The 16,567-nt window shown below is 51.7% G+C and overlaps 1 protein-coding gene across 3 annotated transcripts in view; it reads left to right on the top strand.

The window, feature by feature from the left end:
- The window catches only part of PBX1 (PBX homeobox 1), a 105,823-nt gene that overhangs the window by 41,138 nt on the left and 48,118 nt on the right, over positions 1-16,567 (top strand). The gene's annotated exons all lie outside the window — the stretch shown is intronic.

Genomic DNA, 16,567 nt, shown 5'->3' with positions numbered 1-16,567 from the left:
AGGTTTGCATCCAGCCTCGCAGTGCAGAAAGGTCACCAGTGGCCATCCGTGCCTGCTGTCTGCAGCCCCTTCCACCTCGGGCTTTAACCACAAGGCCATCTGGCTCCACTGAAAGCCTCCTCCTCTCCTCCCTCCTCCTCTGCTCCCCACCCAGCTCTCAGAGTGCAGAGATGTGCCAAAGTGAACGCTGGTTGTCCTTTGACTTTCGTGGGAGCTGCTTGGGAGCCCTGCTGTGGGGGTGGCTTCATGAAATTCACCTGGATTTGGGGTTTATAGGGTCATGGGAGGGCTCAGCAGAGCAGCATAGGGCTGGGCGAAGGCTCCATGTGTGTCCTCTCCCTGCCCACCCCATGGAGGATCTGTGGAGCTGGGGAGGGAGGAGGGGGTCTGCGAATGTCTGTTATATCTGCCGTTAATTTCGTGATTGGAAACGAAGCAACAAAGGGAGGTGGTGCAGCGTGAGGATGGTTTAACCTTGATAAAACAGTGATTTCACCAAGGATGATGTTCTCCCATCTATCTTCATCCATCAAGGCGCCGCTGAAATATGCTGATGAAGCCTGTGGATAGGAGTACAGTGCAGTTAAATGGGGCGTTGCAAACGCTCTCTGCACCCCTGTGACAAGGTGGCGTTACTTACTGTCCAAATTTAGTGCAGGGAACAGCACGAGAGCTACGTTTTGCTCTGGGCTGGGGCAGGATGCAGCCAGGGCCACAGCCCCTCTGCAGAGGAACTGGAAGTGGCAGTGGCACCTTGGCGCATCCCTTAATTTTTCCCTTTCTATTCAGCTGCCACTGAGAGTCATGAGCGCAGAAGCAATAAGCAAATTCAAGTTCCCTATGCGGTTGTCTTCCCCTCCATAGCAGATGGAGAAATGTGGTTGTGGAAGGGGTCTGCTTTGCAGGTAAGGGGGTGGTTGTGTTGGCTTTGGTTGAGCATCAGCTGGAGGGTCTGCTCAGTGAAGGAGCGGGGGAGTCGGGGAATCCCAAGGCTTTATTTGTTTGGCTCCGTGTGTTGTGCCTGGGTGTGCTGTGTCGGAGCAGCAGTAATTAAGCTTTATTTATATGGGGTTTCCCAGCTTACGGGTTGGGAAGTCTGTGTACGTGGGTTTGAGTGCTGCGTGCGAACTTCACATCAAGTTGTGGGATTAGCAGCACAGGCCTGTGTGCTGCAGTCTTTTTTGGTCATGGGTCTAAAGCTGGTTTGCTGGCTGCAGGAGGGAGATGTGAGTGTAACTGTGGATAGGTCAGCAGTAACTGAGCCCTGTAACCCAAGCTGCTGCCCTACCCAGCCCTGCTGGGAATGGTGGCATTCTGCTGGCACTACGGTGTCGTGTGTGGCTCCAGCTTTTCCAGTCTGGACTGGGAGCTGCTGGTGGCATGGGACCATCCCTCTGCTGAGGAACCAAGGGTTCAGTGCCCTGTCCCATTGCAGGCAGTCAGGTTTTCTTCCAAGGAGTTGTTACCAGCAGGCCTCCTTCCCAACTCATGCTTGCAACGAGGTAAACCTGTCTGCAAAGCTTCTGTGATCTCCAGGGCTCTGACACAGCTCCAGAGTTCTTCTCCATAAATAACCCAGACAGTCAGATGCCTCCTGACGGACAAGATGGTAAAGGTTGGAGAGCTCTCCAGACCCGGAGGGTGGCTGCTGCAGAATCATCTCCAGCTCAAACAGCTGCCTCAACAGCACAGATACTGCACAAACTTTCAGCCCGTGGGACTTCTCCATCCCACCGGCAAACTCGCTGTTTATGGGTAGCTCATATTTTGTCACAGCCTCCCTTGTGTGACTCCTAGGATCTGGAGGCCAGGGGGACAGGTTGCTTCAGGGCATAGCTCGCCGGCTTACAGCAAAGCTGTTCCTTCCCACCCCTCAGCCTCCTGTGTTCCCATTCTCCTATTGCTGCTTCCACTCCTGATGCATTTGGGAGCATTTGGGGAAGAAAAAAAAAAAAAAAAGTTGACAAAAGAAATGAATTATGCATAAGGAATTAATTTCCTTGATGAATAGGGACTTACAAACTCAATTGCCATTCGCTTTCAAGGGATGCTTGGGGGAGTGGTGCAAGGGAAGAAAAGCTGAGGATGGAGGAAAGGGTGAGTGGCTGAGCCTGGAAGTATTCCTGGCCTTTGAGTGGACTTCTGGAAACAGCCTTGGGTCATTTAAACCATATGATGGGTCCCATATTCCCATTGTTGTGTGGGGTTCTTCACTGGGGGGAAAATCAGGGTGGTGAACATCCAGCAAATCTGGCAGTGCATCTGACAATGAGTGCCATCCTTTGCTCAGAAGAGGAAGAAAAAAGGGCCAGATGGGGATTCTGCTGTTTTCATAAGAGGGGAAACTGAGGTACGTGTGACTTGTTGAGGCCAGGTCTGAATCAGGAGCTAGGACAGGAGCAGAGCTATGGGCTCCTGTGTTCCAGAGGTTTGGCTTCTTCCCCTCCTGGGTCCTGCTGTGTCCTGGGAGCACAGCCAGCAACCGGGAGCATTAAAAGCACCGGGGTGAAGATTCTGAAAGAGAGCCATCTGGAAACTTTATCCAGCCAGAAGACATTACCCCAAAGCCAAGGAGAGAGCTCAAGCTCCTGATGGGGTGAGCGTATCCATCACCCCCAGCTGTCTGCCTGGCATTCGGCAGATGAGCTCTTGTGCTGTGTACTGGTGTGGACAGGAGGTCTCCTCTCGTGGTGGTGTGGTGGGACAGGTCAGTGCTTTGCAGGAAAGCAGGCTTTTGGTGGCAGTCGCTTTTGGATTGAGAAGCATTTCGCTTTGCAGAGCATCAGGGCCCCTGTGTCCCAGGTGTTGCCCTGGCTGATGCATTTGGGAAGTGGTGGGTGAGAAGGCATGGAGCAGAGCTGCACTGAACCTCGCAGTCATTCCAAGATGGAGCAGAGTTCATGCCGGGAAGGACAGCAGTTCTTGTCTTCCTTCAGATCTAGTTTCTCAAACCTCAGCATCACCAGTTGAGACTGGGAGGGAAGGAAGCTAGGGGCACTTGTGCAGTGCTACCCCTGTGCAGAGCCTGGGCTCATGCCCAGCCCACAGGGAGGAGGTGTGGCTCCCAGCTCCATGAGCCAGTGGAAGGGGCACATGGACCCTGCTGGGGTGGTTTAATCACTCATTTTCTTTCCCTTCCCCATCTCCCCCACCCTTTCGCTTTCCCAAGCTCAGGGCAAAGGGGAGCTGTGGAAAGAGGGCTGTGGAAGCTGTCGCTTTGCATTGAGCGGATGGGGAAAGGTCTCTACCTGCCTTATTTTGTCCCTTTTGCTGTCAGCACTGACAGTGCTCATGTTTATTTCATCTGGCGTGGCGGCTGTCTCGTTTCCCTATCCTCCGATGTCATTAGCGCGCTGAGAGCGGGCCCTGCAGTGCTCAGCCTAATGAATTCCGCTGTGGCTCTTCTCTCCCCACCTCGTTACCAAAGCTCAAGGTGTCAAATTAAACCCGGCCTGGGAAAGGAGAGCGAGAACAAGGCGTGAGGGGAGGTGGGGAAGGGAGAAGGGGGGCACCGCGTGTTGTGGGGGTTCACTGCCTTCCAGGTTTCCCATTTTCCAGCTGCTTTTATGTTTAAGCTGTTTCCTGTGCAGCTGGGATTTCTCCTTGAGGCTGGGCTTGGGATGACTTCGTCCTTGGCCTTGGGTGCCCTCCTGATGGGGATAAAGTATGTAGAGACCTCCCGGCCTTGCCAAGCGTCATCACAGCAGTAGGCTTCATCCTTGTCCCTGGCTGGCTTTGTAGATGTGACCTCAGTGGGCAGAGAGAGCGTGTCCACAGGCTTCTTCCCTTCTCTGTCCCTGTCCGGATCCACAGCTCGTGGCAGGAGGAGACTCGTTCCCACTTTAAATCCTAGAGATCAGCGGCGGCAGAGAGCCAGCTGCTCCATTCTGCTTGTGCTGAGCCAGCTGCACTTCATTAGCTGTCCTCTGCGTTGGTCAGAGCGGCCGTGCTGGGGGTTTGGCTGCACCACCCTGGCTCTCAGGGCTGCTGTTGGCAGGAGATGAAGACCCCGGCTCTGCTTCCAGCTGCTTGGGCAGGCTTGGAGTGGGAGGAGGAAGACAAAGAGGGGGAGATGCCAGTCATGGCTCTCTCCATCTCCACGTATCCCGCCCGAGCCATTGGGATGGATGTGTTCAGAACCCACGGGCTCCTGTCCCCCACCTTGAGGACACTGGTGATGGCTTTTACCCACCCGGGGCACAGCTTGGTGTGACAGGAGGTGAGGAGCAATTTCACGTGCAATTGGAACTGCAAAGGGAGAGTGGAGGGAGCCGCGATTTAATCACCTCGGCTGGCCGTGGTCCAAGACCACCAAGGTTAAAACACCTCTCTGTTACAGGAGGTGCCAGGGGAGTATTAATTGTCATAATTCATCAAGCACTTGGCACCTGGTGGTGTGCTGTCCACGCGCTGTCCTCACACGCCGGGTTGGGGTCAGCATTGGGTGGGGACATTGGGCAATTTGGAGGCTTTACTGGGAAGTTGGGTTAAACGTGGTGGCTCCTGAGGCTGGCAAAGGGAAGGGCCTCCAGAACCACCTGTCACACCAGGGTGAGCATGGGAAGATGTCAGGTTTAGTCTGTGCAGGTTGGCACATGGACTGGATATGGGTGCAGACCCAGCCTGATTCCCTCTCTGGCCTGGCCACGCTTGCTTCTTGGGAAGAACTTGGTGCCAGGGATGCTGCAGGGGCAGGATGCCCTGTGCGGTGGCAGCTTGCTGGATGGGGACACCTGGCATGGCAAAGAGGTCTCAAGAAGGAGTTAAGTGATGTGAATGCTTGCTAGAGGAACAATCGGTGATAAAACAGCAGTGTTTTCCTTGCGATGCCCTAGAAAAAAAAGGCAGGTGAGAAAAAAATGCAAGTATCTCCTTACCTCTTTGACCAGGGTTCAGCCTGCTGAAAGAAAGACTCCCTGTGCATCAGAAAGGGGTGAGCGTAGCCCAAAATGGACTTAGTGTGAGTATCTGTCTGCTACATGCAGATACAGCCACTTTTTCCTACCATTGAAGCATTGAAATGCAACCAGTTGTTCTGATTTAAGCAGTTTATATTGTATTCTCTGTTTGCTGGAGGTAGTGTAGTAGTAGGGAAATGAAAGGCTGGTGTGAGCTGTGCGTAGGTTGGGAGAACTGGAATCTTCTGAGTGGAAATCAACTCCATGACACAGGGTTCTCCAGGTGGTTCGGGCTCTCAGTGCCACATTGACTGACGGTGAATGCAGCCCAGGAGGCTGGAGAAGTGGAAAGAGCAAAAAAGGGCAATGGGTGAGGGGGGGGACCCATCCCCAGTGTCTCCACCAAAAGCAGGGATAGAGCTGGGTGATGCTCACTGGAGTTGGCTTACCCAGCCACGTGGCTGCTGTTTTGCTTTGGAGCACAGGAGCGGGGTTTGCACTCAATAACATTTGCTGGCTCTGTACTGATTCCTGTTAATACGAGAGGATTATTGTGAGATCCTCCTCATTAGCACAGCGATGCGGTGCTTTGCTTCCCAGCTACCTGTCTCAGGAAGCACAGGGTCATGGCAGTCAGCGTTGCTAAGTGCAGAAGTGCAAAGCTGCTTGCATGGTAGGCCCAAGGCACCCAGCAGCATGCCTCAGTTTCCCTGGTGTTGCAGAGGTTGATGTGCGTTTGCTGTGGCTCTGTGGTACAGTGAAGACAAGTTCATTCAAGCACATTTGAAGTCCTCTGATGGAAAGCACTGCAGGACAGAGGCTTATTAATTGTTGTTGAGAGTATCTGTCAATCCAGCGTGAGGAGCTGCTTGCTGAATTTCTGCTCTTTCTGTCTGGAGGAAGATAGTGACAGTATTGAGACAATCGGAATGGGGCTGTCATTCTCATGGAAATCAGTCCTGCAGGCTGAAATCCTCCTGGTTTGTAGGAGCTGTATATCCAGGTTGTGATGAGAAATAGCTGTCCTGGTATGTTCCTGTGAAGGCATGGCTGTTGTTGACGGTCGCCTTCCTTTTCCAGGAACTTGCTGCTCTTTTTTGCTCTTTTCCCCAGCAGTGAAGGATGGAAGAGCTGCTTGTTGACTTCAGCTGCTTACCTTTCTTGTTGGCACCAGCACATGTTAGACTTGAAAGCTGCGGGTGTTAATAGGGAGCTGTCATCCTGCATGCAAAACCAGGATGCTCTTGGGGGGGTGATGGGCTTGTGCTTGACCCATGCCTAGGCTCAATTACTTGGAAAACTTGGGTTTTATTGCTCTGGAGAGGCTTCTCTGCAGGTATGCTGTACCTCAAAGGCTTCAGCACTCTTTGGAGCAGGCTCCCATGCGATGCACTCGGGCTGCGGCGCTGTGCCCGCTGCTGTTGAGCTGATGGGTTGCTGCCAGCCCAGATGGTCCGCGGGCCAGATTTCCTTGGCTGGTCAGCTATCAGCAAACCAAACGGCGACGGCTTGTATGTCCTACAGCAACTCCATCTGGCAGAGCAGGGGCGGCATCCCAGCTGTCTCCGCTTGACGTCAAAAATCACCCGCGGAGCCTCTCTGCGGGTTTGTAGCTCCGGTTGAGGCTTTGTGCTTTCTGTACTCTTCTGATAAAGCTCTTGGTGGGCTCTGGTCTCTCCGGCCTGAGCTAGTGTGGAGATCTCCCTTTGCTTTGCAAGTTGGGAGAGATCTAGGAGATTGTCCTCCAGTGATCATGCATGGTCCGAGAGAAGGTCGAAGCAGCTCCCTTCACCCTCTCTGATCTCCAAGACGTGGGATAAGGTTGCCCTCTATTTCCCTAGAGCCCTTCGAGCCTAAAGTCCTGCTGTGTGAATGCTGCCCTTTTCTTTATGGCTTGGGGAAGGAAGAGAAGGATCCTGCTGGTGATGGTGGAATGGGCTGCCAGGGGAGGGCAAACTTTCCTCCTACTCAACACATCATCACTTGCTCCTCCACCTAGCCAAGGGCTGCAGGGCTGAGATGACTGATAGGGTTCTGGCCCTTTCTGATGGGTTGGCTTGTCTTGCTGACTGCAGAGCAGCCCAAAGTGAATTTGGAACTGGGAACTGGATGTTGCTGAGGGAGTGGCTTGTAAGCATAGAGATCTCTGTGCTCCAGAGCTGGGTAGATGGGTAGTGGGAGTGCTCCTTGGTGAGAGGTCTCAGTAGGACAGCAAAGTGTCCCTGACACCATGGAGAACTGTTTGTCCTCAGACACCATGTGTAGATGGGTATAGACCACACGCAAGACTTAGCTTAAGGCCCTCCTTCCTCCTGGATGGATGCTGCCTTGCAGCTGCACATCCATTGCCCCAGCCAGGCTCTGGGAGGCTCTTTTGGCACCTTCTGCACCCATGGCTAAGGGGGACAGACAAGGATCTCCCGAACTCATCACTTTCCAGCATGAGCAGCCCTAGGATCTGTCCCCTTCCACTCAGCTCTGTCTTGCTCCTCCCCACCTTCCCTATGACATGTAGCATCTTTCTGGCGGATGAGTGTGGCAGTGCCAGGCTGGGCTTTCTTGCCAGTATGGCAACAGCCACAGCTCCCAGCTTGTTAGTCTGAAAGAATGTGCCGTTTTAATTAATGATATGTAAATATCCTTGAATGGGCCGCATTTGCATATTAAGAGAGATTTGCGGAATCTGCGGAGTAATATATTTTAATTAAGGATTAATTAAAAATAATGGGAATTTCATTTCGCCTGGCAGAATCCGTTTAGATCTTAGCACATGTCTGCTCTGGAGTCTGGTCTGAGCACGCTGCCGCCGTGGCTGGGGCTGTGACCTGGGTGCCAGTGCCAGTCCTCTCCGGGCAGGTCCTGGAAGCAGCAGCTGAGCTGGCAGTGGGGTGAGCGGCCGATCCCCTTTGCCACGCTGCCCGGCTGCGGGTTTTCGGGCTGTTTTTTGATATTCTTTATGGCAAAATAAGCAAATGGCTGTGAGACACGGAACACTAGTTGTGTTGGCAATTATGTTAATAGCATGCTATTAGGCTATGATTCTATATGAGCAATTGGGGAGAAGAAATGCCTTACTGAGAGAGAATGATACAACAGACGTCTGTCTTATTGATATAGCTCCAGAGGAGCTTTCTGCGTAATTACACTCGGCCACTTTTCAGAGGTAGGGGAGAGGCTGCGGCCATGGGATGGAAGGGAGCGTGGCCCCCAGGGGCTGGCCCCGAGGCAGGGATGCCCTTGCAGCGCTGCTGCTGGGGATTTGATACCCAGCAATGACACTGAGCATCCAGACGTCCTTTAGGCTCTGATCCTGGGTGGCAAGTTAGGTCCTGCCGTTGGTGGCACAGTGGCTGCTGTAGGGCATGGCATTTGGTCCCTTGGTGGGACCCCGCAGCTTGGTTGCGGTGATGGAGCCTTGCTGGTTCCTGGTCACAGATGGACCAAACGGCACTGATGGATGGTGGAGATGGCACTTGTGGCTAGTGAGGAAGGGATGAGATGGGCGGGAGGGAGAGCAGGGGCACTGAGGGTGCTGCTCCCTCCATCCCGCTGCGTTTTCCGTGCGCTGAGCTTTCTGCAGCGTATCGAATGCAAATGGAGAAAATGCAGTTTGTGGTAAGTGTCCGCTAATAAATAACCTCAGAGTCTTCTCCCTATCAGGCGGTGACATCCTGCATTTCTCTTCCCTGCCGCACCAGCCCAAGACATTAATGATGTGGTGCTCCTTACGGGATGTGCTGTCCATGCTAAGCATCTCTGGGCTCACAAAATGGTGGGAGGAGAGCCCGGCCCCACTCCTGCAGCCCCGGGCAGAAAGGTCAGCGCTGTCCCGGCATCCCTCCGCCCTGCAGAGCCGTCTGCTCCAGCTCCTGGTTGCTAGAGGATTTCATTAACCGAATGAAGTAAAAAAATAATCAATTTCAGATGTTCCCAGTGTTTGTGGTAATGGTCTCTCTAACCATTCTGATTAGCCGAGTGAAATGGAATTTTTCTTTTAAATTACAACGCGTTGACATTAAATATAGACAAACTTTGTGTGTGCAGGGGGAGGGGACCTGCTTTTTACATCCATCCTATCCTCCTCCCTCCCTCCCCAGCCTCTGCCTTATCTCGCCATCACTCCCCCCCAGCCCTGCTGAAATCCCCTGTGACTTCTCCCTGCTGCCCACCAGGCTGTGATTTTTCCCTCTGCTTGCTGAAATGTTTCTGAAGGTTTGGGGTTCCAGTGGGTCTTTTTTCTCCTGCAGTGCTTTGTGGCCTGGCCAGAGCCATGAGGCGGGCTGTTCCTCCTCTCTTGGGTTCTGCCACGACCCTTTTGGCTTCCTGGTTTCCTTCCAGTGCCCTGAGCTCAGTAGTGGTGCTGTGTATTTGGGAACAGGCTGGGGCTGTGTCCCCAGGGCTGTAGCCCTTCTCTCACTGCAGCCCCATCCCAGCTCTGTAGGCCTATTCCAGACCTACTCACCATGCCTTTCTTCCTTGCCCAGGCTCTCCTCTCACCACAGCGAATTCACCACACCCCAAACCAGCCCACAGTGTCTTTTCCATTATTAATATATTTTCCTTTTTATTTATTTTTCATGCCTTCCCCCCGCCCGAACCCCCCTTATTCCTTCCTCCCCCGGTCAGTGCATGGCTGCAGCATGCTCTCACATTGACTGTGTGTGTGCTCCTGTACCGAGCCCAGTGCTTGCACTTCTCCTTTTGATAAGCTGTCATCCTCAGGCCCTGAGCAGGGATTTGATCAGAGCACTCTCTCGACCCCGTGGAAGACATTAAACACCCTCGCAGACCCTTTCCTCTGTCTCCGTCTCTGAACCTTTCACTCTCCTTTAATGAGAATTTCTCCTAATTATTTCAGTGGCTGCAGCACGGGGACCGCAGTGTAGTTAGATCTTGATACTGGGACGTGACTGTTATGCTGATAAAGGCAAAAGATCAATAATTTAGGCCCTGGCGTTAATGGCAGAGCTGAGAGCTTAAGTGTCTGTGTTCAGGTTTAGTCCTGAAGGTTCCAGGAGTATTAATGATTTCCAGAGGAATTGCCCCCCTTCCCCTCCACTTGTGCTGCCGTTGCTTTTTCCCCAAATCCTGTGTCTTTTTAAAAGCCCCTTTCCCTCGTGTTTTGTTTCATTTTTGCATTCCCTTTGCAGCTTCCCCATCATTGCACACCACAGCCGCTCTGCTCTGCTTTCCACTTGCCCCAGAATTGCCCTCCCGCAGTTGGCCTTGCGGTGTGTTAGAAAGCAAAGGGAGGGGGGGAAGCATTAAAGGGGGGAAAAATAACCAATAACATGCACAGAAAAAAAGCTGGCTTTGGAGATGGCGGTGCTGACCCTGCTCTGGAGCTGAGCCCTGGGTGTGAAATGCTGCTGCAAGCCACTCACAGTATTTTCTCTCCCCATGCAGTGCCCCTGGGCTGCCTGGGTTGTGCTTGCATGCCTGGGGTGGCACGTGGGAAGTTTGGTGAGACAAGAAGGGAGAGGGGTGGGAAACGTTAACCAGTTTTCCTGGTTAAGCACTTTTCCTGCTTGGCTTTTTTCCTAGCCTGTTAGTACTTGAGGATTCAGGAAATACTGAGTTGATTTGAAAGATGACAAATGATGAAGGGAAATTGGGGGATAAAGACTGTTATTTAGCCACTAACAGCGATGCCTGGGAAACACTGTTATATGCATTAGCTGGTTAATGGGAATTTTGCCTGGGTTATCTCCATCCTGATTAGGGGATGGAGGGTGGGGGGCTCAGATTTTGTGGCCTTTTGGTCCGTGTGGTGTCCCAGGCTGTCCCAGGGGAGCAGTGAAGGGTTTCTTGGGGTGGCTCGGCACCTCCTTTCTCACGTGCATGGGATCTGAAGAGCTGCGATCTTCTGGTTTCCACCTTTTCAGCAGAGGGTCCTGTTGGCATCGAGGGGGCACTGTGCTCCTTTGCATCCCTGTGACCTGGCTGGGCTTGGACAGGCAGTGAACAGGAGCTCAGTAGGACAGTCCTGTGATGCTCAGTGCAGCTGGCCTCTCCTGTTCAGCTTGTGTTGGCAGGGCAAGCTGGAGTATAAATTAGTTTTAACTTATTGTAGTCACTGAAGTATATAAATATAGCTGAAGACATGCAGGGAGAACATCTGGCCAGTGGAACAGTGTTTGCTGGCTTTCATGTGACTGTTATTTGGAGTTGGGAGTGAAGAACCTTTAAATGCAGTTTTTTTTCAAAGAACAAGAAGGATTTAAACAATGCCTAATTCCACTGGGCTTACAGAAATAAATACGTACATGTGTGTGCATGCTTGTGTCAGTGGTGGTGATCTGCTGCCCGGGCCGGGAACTTGAACACCATTTTCAAGGTCTCTTCTTGCTCTTTCTGGTGGGTCTCAGCTTCTTCTCCAGGGCAAGAGATTTTTCCATTGAGGACAGTGAGGCAGTGGCACAGGATGCCCAGAGAGCTATGGGTGCCATCCCTGCAGACATCAAGGTGAGGCTGGGTGGGCTCTGAGCACTGATGGAACTGTGGGTGTCCCTGCTCAGTGCGGAGAGTGGGACCAGATTTGCAGTGCTTGTCTCAGCAAACTTCAGAAGCCATAAGGACACATACAAGTAGCTGTGGATTTTACGGCCACCAGAATGGTGGTAGTGAGCTAAGGGAGGATTCCCAAAGCTGTGCTGGTATTTGTTTGGGTAGCCCTGGGGAGTGGGTATTTGTATCTGAAGTGTTAATAAGAGGCTGAATTGAATCGTGCGTGCTGTCGCGGGAGCGGTGAAAGCCATTTACAAAAGAAGCCAAGAGAAGATCAGTGGAAATGCACACAAACCCTAAAAGTCCCAATGTGACGCCTGTATAATCGCCCATTTGTCTGGGGAAAGAGATTAATCCAGCCAGGGTTCAGTTTAACAGGATTATTGAACGTGGGAGGGGGGACAGAGGCAGGAGAGCACCCTGGGATTTTCATGCTGCTCCAGACCATGGATCTGCCATTTCCAAGAGCCCCAACAGGGCTTGGAGGCTGTGGGGTGAAGGTGACAGCCGGGTGTCCGTGGGTTGGCTGTAGTGGGGCTTCTGGCCTTCTTTTTAAGGCAGAGATGGGAGCGTGGGCATGGATGTGATGTGTGGATGGGGTGTTCTGTGACAGCGGAAGGTGGAGCTGATGGTTTGGCTTTTTAACCATATACCACCAAGCAATCTGTTTTTCATCTAACTAACACCACGTTGTCTGTTGTTGGTGTCTCCAAGGAATCTCCAAGGATCAGCTTAATGGTGTCTATTGCAATCCTGTTGGGGAAGTCTCTTTAGAAAAGCCAAGCAGGGATTTGAGAGGTGTTGCTGTGAGGGGCATGGCCCCTGTAGCCTCTGGAGGGGAACACCAGACTTGTGATGGTGCTGATGAAACCCTGTCACAGGGCTCCTTCTGCAGAAGGTGCCTGGGGACAAGGAGCTTTCTGTCCTTTGGTGTTTTGCTGCTTGGTAGCTCTGATCCCAGCAGCTTTCCTGTCTTAAGCTGTTTTTTAGGCATTAATGTGTTTTCTTCTTTAAGGAGCTTTTTGCTCTCAAAAACAAGCAGGCACGTAGACAAGCAGGGAGACAGTTCTGCTGCCTCTACAACATTCCCACAAAGCAGATCACACAAAGTAAAGTGAAAGGAAGAATGTTTTTATAGTGCTGCCTGCATTTATGTGGAGGTAGATAGGAGCATGCTTCTGGATGTCTTTGTGCATGCTTTGTAATATAAAGCAACCCCAGTGTCTGTGTGGTGTTTCCAGAGAGCTGCTGATGTGCTCTCAGATACCATAACCTCTTTTAATTCTGCCTCTTGTGTAGAGTGTCTGAGCAGAGGGGTTGGTGGGAGCAGGGGGCTGGAGCTCCACTGGTTCCTTTTGGGATGTGTCAGTGTTTTCAGGGGGAGGGGTGGTGAGAAACAAAACCCTCAGCAGGCACATAAATGATGTCACTTTTTTATGAAGGCCTCACTTTCCTGTTTCACAGTTTCCATGTATTTAACCCACAGATCAGTTGTAAAAGAGCCTGTCATCGAGCAGCGTCCCCTCCTGTGCACACGTGAGAGCAATAGCAGTGACGTTGCCTTTCCAGCCCCTCTCTCCTCAAGTCAGCATGCTCTTCTCCTGCAGCAGTACCCATTTTTCCCCTCTTCCCCACTTGCAGCTTGGCGTGGTTTGTTCAACCAGGAGTGCAGGATATGGGTTAGAAAAATCCACCCAGCGATTGAAGCCAGGATCTGTGGGTGTTACCCCAAAATAGTGTTTGATTTGGGAGGAGATGTGTGCTATGGATGCTCATTAGCAAGTCTGGTCTGTGGTTTCTGGTCTCGGGGTGTTTTGGAATCGATGTCTGGCTTTTGTTACTGGATGGAGGACCCCCTGTCTTCAGAATGCTGCATGCCTCTGGAAGCAGTGGATGCCCCATTGCTGGAGGTGCTGAGGGCAGGTTAGATGGGCCCTGGGCATCCTCATCTGGTGCCTGACTGAGTGGTTTGATAACCGTGCCTGTGGCACAGATTGGAACTGGACAATCTTTGAGGTCCCTTCCAACCCAAGCCGGTCTATGATTCTGTGAAAGAAAAGTCATAGGAGAACTAAGATGGCAGTACCATGTGTGATGTCTGTATGCAGCAGGCGTTGGTGGGATTTCTTCCCAGTGCTCCTTGAACCCACGGGGAGATTTGGCACCCTGAGCAGCCTGTGGCAAGGAGTTATTGCAGCTCGATGGCACTCCTGCAGTTCCTTGGACCTACAAATGCTTCTGGAGCCTGTTTTGCAGGGAAGCTGTTTCCTGGTATGGATGGGGAGTGGGGCTGCCCACTCTATGCCCCCTGTGCCCCAACCCGCAGCCCCCGGCACCACGCCATGCCGAGCTGGGAATGAGTGATGGGGGCTCAACAAAGTGTTTAAACACCAGAATGGAAATTAATGTCCCCTCATTGCTGGTGAGGCTGCCAATACATTACGGCAAGCACCTTCCCAAAGTGAAATGAATGTTTGTTTATCCTCATGAAATATACATCAAAACATGTTGGTGGGAGAGGCTCCTAATGAGGGACAGGGCCAACTTGCCATCAATTCCCGGCTGGGAGCGGACGCTGCTCCCTTGCTGTTCCTCTCCTCTTTCCTTTCCTCTCTGGCCTTTATTTCTGAAGCCCAACCTGTCCACAGCTGTGCATCCAAAAGCATTAATATGGCTTTAATGAAAACTCCGCTTGATCTGTCCAAAGATATTGATGAGTGGTCCTCGATCGTATTCATCTTCTCGTTGCGGGAGGAAATGAAGGCGGTGAGCGCATGGGGCTGCTGGTGCCACGCTCAGTGTTGGCAGAGCAGAGCGCAGGGGCCTCACCAGCCCAACCTAGGGCACATTCCCCAATTCTCAGTCCCTTTTTTTGCAACAGGAAAGAAAGCGATCGCCTCAGCTGGACTGCGCGGTGAAATTCCAGGCCGGTATTTAACATTCAAATCATTAAGTTGCTGCCAATAAATCCATTACTGTTAATTATATTGAAGGGCCTAATGATCCGTCGACAGTATTCTCCCATTGATTTCCATTCGTGTCGAATGGGCTGCTGGCCTTCTCTCCGTGCTGGGGCGCATTTGTTGGGGTTTGCTCTCCTCCTTCCTTGCAGCACAGCAGCAGTGCAGCGCGGCCGCTCGCCCCGCTGAGCCTGCTCTCCCTGCACGCAGAACGCTTCTCGATAGGAACAAGCTACATTTCTTTATGGCTTATGGCAAACTGCCTTGATTACTTCTACTGTTGTACCCATTATGTGAATTAAATATGTATTCAGTTGCATGCTGCTTGCGTTGTTATTGCAGGGTGACATATGGTAGTGACTCAATTAGAATGAAACTAGCATTAGATAACCCTTCTGATTACATGCATCCCAGCCCGCTCGCCAGCCTGCCGCTGCTCTGCCTGCTCCCCGGCCATCACCAGGCCGTGGTTCTCTTCGTCCTCCATTGTCTGCACTTGAGCTTCAGGTACGAGCGTCCCGTCTGTGTGCTGGATGAGGAGCTTGGATTGCACCTTGTGGCATCCTATTGCTGCTGGGTTTTGCTTTCCCTTGTGGTAGCACTGGAACTTTATAGGTTATGTGGGTGCCCAAGCACAGGGGTTGCTCCGATGGGGCACCATGGTGTTTGGGAATGTCCTCACAGCAGCAGCCAACAAGGCTCTGGCTTAGGTTGTTGCATGGTTGCATCTTGCAGGTAACTGCTACTACACTTTCTGTAAAGGAGAGGAGTTGAGTGGTTGATGATGTTTCTTTCCTCTTTTTATCCATGTAAAATGAGTGCCAGGTGAGAAATGTCCTGCAAACCTAACCTTGTTTGCCTCTCTTTGCTGGGTGGCTTTGTCACTGCTGCCCTCTGGTGCATGCAGTGACCGGGTCCCTGGGGAGCCCTATGTTGGATCGCAAGGTGCTGGGTTAAAAGTGCAGGTTTTGGGGCTTCCTCAGCTTCCTCCTGTTCTGCAGAGACCAGCCTGAAATTCATGCTTCCTGTAGCTGAAAACTGAACCTTTCCCTGCCCCGCACGCACCTGGAGTTTGGAAACTGGGTCAAAACAGTCACAAAAACCTGCATGCCAAGCTCAGTGGCTGGGTCTGGCTGCCTTTTTGTTTATTTATTTATTTTTACCCTAAGGAACTATCCGTGTGCCTGCCAGCAGAGGGATGGGAAGGCCCAAGCTGCTTTTCCCTTAGTGCCACTTGAGGTCCTCATGTTCACTGGCGCACACAACACTGACGGTGAGCCCTCCCCACAACTCCCAGATCCCCTGCTTTAATTTTAGAGTTTTGTGGATTGTTTGTCAGCAAATCCTGACTCAAAAGCAAATAGGAAATGGATTAATTATATAACCATGAGGTGGTTCCACTGGCGAATCTCAGCCTGCATGCTGTTTGCAGGCATCCCTCCTGCAGGGCAGCTCCCTGGCTGCACGCTGGGGTCAGTGGGATCGGCAGGGATCTCCTCCTGTACTGGGCAGAGGGGCTTTTCAGAGCCCAGTAATGACTGTGCTTAGGGAGCAAATAACATGCTTGTCAGTGACAGGGTTTAGCTAAATACAAATTTTATCTGTGTACGTATATAGCTATTGAGGGATGTTTGTGAATGGAAAATAATAGAGTTCAACATTTAAAAAAAAAAAAAAAAAGCATTTGTGAGCTTTTTCATATCAAAGCTGGGAGTTTGGTTTGTGGCTTGTGTTTGTTGTTAATTCTTTGTATTTCTCTTGCATGTTCCCCTTGTAAGTATGCCTATATGGGTATATATGTGTACACATGGGTCTGCATGCATATTATGCTGTCAGACCTCTGTGGGAAGCTTTATTCTTGCTTTTGCAAGTGGGAAGTTTCTTTTTTCAGAGGAATAAAAGCCCAGAGCAGAACCAGGAGATATGGCAGAATAGTTGCTTCAGGAGCCCTCATCCTGTATCCCCTTCCAGCCCCAACTGGTTGCCCCAATCCCATTAACTCCATGTATTTTCCAAACGTGAAGCTTCGCAGGTTACTTGGTCCATTCTCCCCCAGCCTGGTGCTTGCTGCTGGAGCAGGGTCCAGCTCTCTGTTTCTTGCCTTGCTATCTCTTCTCTTGCTTTTGGCTGGAAGACCGTCAGCTCATACAAATGACTGACAGCAGGCAGTGTCAGGCCTTGGCAGGTATGTAAACAAAGGAG

This window comes from Tympanuchus pallidicinctus, unplaced genomic scaffold, assembly GCF_026119805.1.
Source record: "Tympanuchus pallidicinctus isolate F22 unplaced genomic scaffold, pur_lepc_1.0 scaffold7, whole genome shotgun sequence".
In the NCBI taxonomy this organism is placed as follows: domain Eukaryota; kingdom Metazoa; phylum Chordata; class Aves; order Galliformes; family Phasianidae; genus Tympanuchus; species Tympanuchus pallidicinctus.
This window is presented reverse-complemented; position numbering and strand designations above follow the sequence as displayed.